The sequence below is a fragment of the Benincasa hispida genome, chromosome 2, assembly GCF_009727055.1.
Source record: "Benincasa hispida cultivar B227 chromosome 2, ASM972705v1, whole genome shotgun sequence".
Lineage (NCBI taxonomy): Eukaryota > Viridiplantae > Streptophyta > Magnoliopsida > Cucurbitales > Cucurbitaceae > Benincasa > Benincasa hispida.
In genome coordinates this window covers 6,266,059-6,273,236 of record NC_052350.1, presented here as the reverse complement: position 1 = coordinate 6,273,236, position 7,178 = coordinate 6,266,059, and the positions used below count along the sequence as shown (strand labels likewise).

The 7,178-nt window shown below is 37.3% G+C and overlaps 2 pseudogenes; both read left to right on the top strand.

Annotated features, from left to right (window-relative positions):
• Positions 1–102, top strand: part of LOC120071946 — a 1,740-nt pseudogene extending 1,638 nt beyond the window's left edge.
• A 1,111-nt stretch (positions 103–1,213) lies between these two features.
• LOC120071945 lies at positions 1,214–2,215 on the top strand (annotated as a pseudogene).
• The last annotated feature ends 4,963 nt before the right edge of the window (positions 2,216–7,178 follow it).

Genomic DNA, 7,178 nt, shown 5'->3' with positions numbered 1-7,178 from the left:
TTCGATCATTTTGAGTTATATTGTGCAGATTTTACTTCATTATCATTTTCAAGATCTTGATTTTGATTTTTCCAGAGGGCTTTAAAAGTTCCTAAAATTTAAATCCTATCTTAGATACCATGTTCATAATATTAGATATTCATATTTCTGGAACATTGGAAGCAAAGAAAGGGAAATAGAAAAAATGAAAAAAAAAATCATATCTCAAGTTCTTATAACAACATTTATGTATATAAGTAACTTAAGATAAAGTCCAACCCTAAACTTAGGGATATTAATAAAAATCTATGCACATTCTCCCCAATTTCAATTGAGTTTAATTTTCAAAATTAGATGCATTCTTCTCTATCAGCTTACTTAATATCCTTTTGAGCTTTAAGTTTAACCCATCAAGACACCATGTTCTATCTTCAAAAATGGCCAAAGTTCTTCCATTGATCTTTCTTCTTTAGTGGTTTGCAGCCATTGGATTTGCTAATGGGAATGAGTGGGAGTTTATGAATTGAGAAGGAGAGATTTTTTCTAATTAAATTACCGAATTTATTGTGCTACCATTTTCACTGTTATTTCTCCCTTTGTATAAAAATGGTTTGTTCTGTTTTTGTTTTGCTTAAACCTTATCCATTTATATTTTGCATTCAACCATTATGATTATAGTTCTAAATTTTTTTTCGTGTTATTTGTTTTTAGAGATTGGATTGATATCTGTTCTTTCTCCTTCAATTGATGCTTTCAAGTGAGATAATTGCATTTTTAGTTGTGATTCGTATAAAAGAGAAAAATAAATAAAAGGTCTGATTTGTTTATGCATTTGTTTTGACAGAATGATCTACCTACTTTGGAACATGTTGGACGTGTAGCAAATACATTGGAGGAGGCTCAATTTGGTATCGATGGTGTTTTTTATAACTCACTCCTAATGATTTGAAGGAACTTGCTCCATGGTATATTTCATCGATCTAAACACTTTTTCTTCCCTTTCTCTCCCCCAACGTTTTCCTTTCTAATTGTGAATTCATCTTTTTCATTAGCGTATGACACTACATTTGATTTATATGGCCCATTAAACATAGTTAAGTACTTACTTGAAACCTTTCGACCGACATCTATTCACTAGTTACTTGTATTTATCACCTATTCATCGTATCTATTTTCTGGGTTAAACTCCTTACTGTCACTATTCGCCGTCATCTATTAACTGCCCTGTAATGACATGTTGCTTCTCTCTCTGGGACTGGGATTTGAGAACTCCAATGACTCAAATTGTTACAACTTAATAGGTAGTTAAGCTCAAATTCATGAACATTAAAAGCAATTCAAAATGCTAGAAAATTGTATTTTATATTTGAGATCTTTTTTAAGCATTTTTTATTTGACTGTGAAGGGTTGGAAGAAAGGGTTTGGAATGTGATATGGAAGGTGGAGAACTATGTGGAAGGGACAAGGTAGAGTCCGACCCCTTATTCGCCATTCCCCCACGATAGTATTCAATTGGCGAACAAGGTCGGACTCTAAACCGTAAATCTTAAACCTAATTAAGGGATTACAATGAAAAATTGGAGGGTTTTGTCTGGTTTTTGTGTAAACAGGGTTCCGGCGATATTCCAGTTTCAGTAAACTTACATTGTTCATAGAAACAAACAATTAGGAGAAAAAGGAAGAAAATCCATAAACAAACCAACCCCAGCAACTTGCCCAACACTCTTACTGGAATCTAGACGACCATTCAAGCACGACATTTCTATCTCACAAAATCAAACTCTTCGCCGCAAGCATAACTTCTTCGTCGACACCGAGCTATTTCCCACGGAAATCGTGCTAGTGTCGGAACCCTTCGATTTCTCAACCCCACAAGAGATCGGGTCGCAGATCAGAGCTGTTCGGTGGATACGAACATTAAATTACGTGTGTGGACGACACCAGGAGTGAGCATTTGAAGAAAAATGGGGAGTTACAGGAAGACGTCGGGGAGGAAATGGAGCTATGGAGTAATCAGCCGGGAGTTTCAATTTTATACGGCGGATCAGTTGAAGGATGCGAAAGGGAAGGAACAGGGGTTGTTGTATAAAGGAATATGCAGGGCTTTGCTTGGTTAACTCAGGGTTTTTCCGGATTCTGTGAATCCATCCTGATTTCCTTCACAGATTGTGAAGCCAGGGGATAGTTATGGAACCATGTTATGGTTTATAGGTTCATTGTTCATCATTCTGATTGAGCTCTGTTTCTTTATTTTTGATTTGGACAGGTTAATTTGGGGATTTTTATTATTTTTCTCCTCTGCTGATGGTTGGATTTTCCATTTTTCAATTCCTAGGTTATGTTTTATACCAAAGGTACAAATTGTCATGATTTTATTTTAATGGTTTCTATACACATTTATTTTTAGGTCATTTAACTAGTTTGTCTATACATTTTTTCCTTCAAATTAATAATTTTTAGGGTCGATTTCGTTGGTAAAGATGAACTGATTTAGTTTGGATTTAGTAGAAATAGGATTTATATATATATAAAAAATATATATATTTAGGAAAAATAATATATTAATGAGACTTGAAAATTCAGTCCACCTTGAATATAAATATAAATTTGAAAGGTTTTTAAATTAAGAAACAAATTTAATCATAATCAATAAGTCGATCTTTCACAGGTCATTCGTATTTACAGTTGAATCAAAATTTACTGTTTTTACCCCTATAAATACATCTTGCTCTTAAGTTCCCATGATTCCTCTAATAAACCATGTCTCTCTCGGCCATGAGAGGGCGGGACCCCTTTGTTCAAGACCAGGAATCAATACTTAAGGGAACAACCTATCTGCTAACCCTAAAAGGGGTAGTAGTGAGTTTCATCTTGCTATCTACCCGGTCTTAACCCCAAAATGGGAGGTTTTTTTAGTAGTGCTGCTGAACTACTCTCACCTATGCAGATCAAAGGATAATCTCGAATAAATAGGAGTTCATAGTTAGCTCAGGATTAAGATTGAGTTACCTTATGTCATTGAATTGAAATAGTCAGTTTTAACAGTAAATGGTCGTTAAAAAGAAAAAGTGACTATTTTGTAATCCAGTCTTATGCAAAACGCTTTTGCATAAGATGTCTCTACTCACATATCTTCAAATGAACGATTTCAGGATCACGTCGTTTGTATCATTATACAAAGTAGGCCGCATCCATAGTGTCTCCATCTCATCCATATATTTATAGACCCTTTTGGCTATAAACCATAACTTGCTCCTCTTTTATGTCTCTACATAAAGTTACAGTATTCATACTATAGTCATGGATTTGTTTATTGCATTTTTATTACATAATACAATTTCAATAAGGCTTTTATTGAATAAAGACTTCAACAATACTTTTATTTAAAATAGAATATGTTTCCATGATTTACGAACTACGAGTTTTCGGACATTCCCAACAATTTTGTATGATGGTGGTTAGGAACTTCCATCATACATACTACAATGACGGTTCGGTACGATGTCAGTTTCTAATCGACATAATATGGGTCATGGATGGCAGTTGTGAACTGAAATTGATTATGTTGTGTTTAGATGTCGTTTCATATTTGTTATTGTTGTATACTACGATGTCAGTTTAACACTAACATCATATCTGATATGGCCTGCAACAAACTATTAGCAAAATATGAAACCCAAATCCTACATAAATTATTTTTATAATACTAATAATTCTTATTCTCTGTTTCAGTTAATTTCTCCACAAAAATATTCATCAAAACAAAGACCTTCCAGAGAATACAATCTATCATATCATTTCAATTTTGATGATTAATTCACAACTGGATTTAATATAGAGTTATGCACCATGTTTCATACCTAAACAAAATGTATAAGTTCTACCAAAATTTCAAAAATCATCTCCAACAGCTTGACAATCAAACAATGCTACACAATATGTTCCAAAACTACACAATTCCTATGATCACCAAAATTTTATAAAACTCTTCAACAACTTTACAACCAAACAAAATTACTCAAAATGCTTTTTGGATACCAAAAGTTCTGAGAGAAAGCCAAACAAATATATATTGTGGTTAATGGTGTTGACATTCAACATGCGAAAGAAATTAGGATCATAAGCACTCTAACAACATCAATTTTAGCAAATAAGCATGCATGTTCATAGTTTTCCAGAAATTAGGGTTTAAATTACAACCTTTGTAGAACTCTTTTTTTATCCAATCCACTGATGAAAATCTCCTCACGAACTTGTTGTACACTACCACAAGGATTGTGATGCCCCAAAGTTTTGTCTTTAAAAAAAAGGGAAAGTTGGTGGTTAATTTAGGAAAAACAAAAGCGATTTAGGGTTATAAAGGTGTTGGGGGACCTTGGGATTCATGCAAAAACAAAAAAAAAAAAAAGAAATTCTTTTCTCTTCTTCTTTTTTCTCTATTTTTGCGAACCCCTCTCCCCCATTCACGGTTCAGTAGCCACCGACTTCCCTATCCGTCAATATGAGGCATCTAGTGGTGAGCCGATCGTTGTTTTCCATTTTCTCCGTCATCGACCGTGCGCCACCTAACCAGCCTTGGTTCGTGCTGGTGCAAAGCTCGACCTCCGACGACCTGCAGCTGCACCATTTCGCTGTTGTCAACCAAGCCGTCGCTCGATCGTGGGTCTTCCAGCCGCGTCGGGTTCTTCTTTTCCAAGCGTCATTCTCTGTCTGCCTGTTGTTGTTGGTTCTGGTAGCAGTCGGATCACGGCAGTTCGACTGATCGGTTTGTTGGGGTAAGTTCGGTTCTTTTTTTGGCAACCCATTGTCATTTGGGGATTCTTGGGCCTAAGCTAATGTTCGCCTATGGAATTTGCAATTGGTTTCAGAAACGTGTGACGGTGAAGGAAGTGTGCAAGCGGAGTAAGGTCTCGTTTTGAGACAACTTCGTTATCCTTAGGTAAGTGATTTACTGTCGATCGCCCTAAGATCTTGTTAAGCCTACTGAAAATTTTTATATCATTTATGGGAAAACTGTAATGGAATTTGATATGGGTATTTGTAGCTGAAGTATGAAAATACTGTGTAAAGTTGGATGTAAGAATAGATTGAACACTATGATAAGCTTTGATGCAGGAGTAGGCTAGGGATAGGGTGCTAATGTTGATGTATGAACAGACTGTGATGAGGTTTAATGTATGAGTAAACTGTGATAAAGTTAATGTATGGGTAGTGGTGTTAAAGTTCAATGCTGATTCATGGCCTTGATTGCATGCTTATGTCTGAGATTGTAATGACTATTTGTATGCTTATGTCCATATGAGATTTTAGTGTTACCATTGGGCTATGCACATCGCATGTGTGAGCCTTCAGGCTCACACCCTATGCTTCTATACAGTGTCCTTTCTGGGATCACCACTTGTGTTTATGCCTGTGACCTTTGTGTCATTACTTATGAAAGCGTGCCTTCGGGTTTGCCCCTTATGTCTATGATGCCCTTGTGCATTTTCATCCAATGGATAGACTAACAGATCACTAAGTGGGCCCAATAGTGGGTTGCTTACTGAGTATATTTTTATACTCACCCTTTTCTTTCCCTATTTTTAAGATAAGGGTAATGACAGATTGGTGCATGACAAGAGAGATCCGTGACCTGGCCATTAGGATGATTTACTGCTTCCGCACCTAGTATCATGTTTGGAAATCTGGTTAGGAGTTAGGCGTCTTACACTTTCATGCAAAATACATCAATTCTATTATTTGACTATTTAGTTTCCTTCATTTTTAAAGTAGGGTTTAGGGGTACCCCGAACGGTAGATTTTTATTTTATTTTATTTTTTGTTTTAATGTATTTATTATCATTTAATTATGTTTTCTTATCTTTGCTCATTTGAGCATTATTAAATAAATTTCGGCTTTTATTTGTTGGTTTAAAAGAAAATATACGTTTAAGCCTATGCATGCATGAAGTAGTGCCCTAGAATTAAGTAGGAAACTAGGGTCGTTACATTTGGTATCAGAACCTAAGTTTTAGGTTCTGTAGACTGAATTACATCGTGAGTCTAATCTGTTCCTTATGGCCACAAATGGATCTTTCATCATCACCAGATATGTTGTTTTAAAACCTTTAGGGAAGTATATATATATGAAATCTTACTTGTGGTACAGTCGTTTGATGGTTTACCCTGCTAGTGTGTATTAAAGTGCTATGTGTGGTCATAAGGTATGGCACCACGAACTAGAGGAAGAGGCAGTCGAGATAGAAAAGTAGTTGGGGAGCGGGACCCCGATCTACAAGAACCCGAGGTGCAGAGCTAAGAGGTGCGAGACCTGCCACCTCATGAGCCCTCTAGGTCAACCTGGCAAATGGTTAGACTAAGAAATGGGCCTCGAACTTCGACTGTGCCCCCCGCCAGGACCATCGTCCTCAGAAATTTCAATAGAATATACGACTATGGTTGCAGCTATTAGGAACGTCGTCACGCAGGTCATGGTGGGACAACTAAGGGGCATGGTGGCCGAGTAGATCGCCCAGCACGTATAGTCACAGCAGGCACCATCCTTGTCAGTCCCGTTACCACCAGTTTCGAATCAGTATAGGGCCACGAGTCGGACTGTGGCAGGCCCTTTGTTGTAAGCTGGATACCTACGAGATTTCAAGAAGTATGATCCCCCGATGTTTAACAGGTCCCTGAAAGACCCCACAAATGCATAATTGTGGTTGTCCACTATTGAAGGGATCTTCCAGTACATGAGGTGTCTAGAGAAGCAGAAGCTGCATCATTTTTGTTCTCATCGACAATGCCAAGCGCTAGTGACACTTGGCTGAGAGAATGATAGAAGCCAATGGAGGCCAAGCCACGTGGGATCAGTTCAAAAAGCGGTTCTACGAGAAATACTTCTCTGCTCATGTGAGGTACAACAAGCAGGCTGAGTTCATGAACTTGAAATAGGAAACCATGACAGTAGAAGAGTATAAAGAGGAGTTTGAAAAATTTTCTTGCTTCGCCCCTGATCTAGTGTCTACCGAAACAAAGAGGGTTGAAAGGTTTATGCAAGGACTCCGAGATGGGGTGTGAGGCATTGTGCAAGCCTTGGAGCCTCCCACCTACGTCGCAGTCTTTCGAGTGGCAGCACGCATGAGTTGTCCTTAAGGGATAGAGTTCTTGAAGTCCTTGACGGAGGAACCGATCCCCGGCTAGAAGAGGAAGGTTGAGCA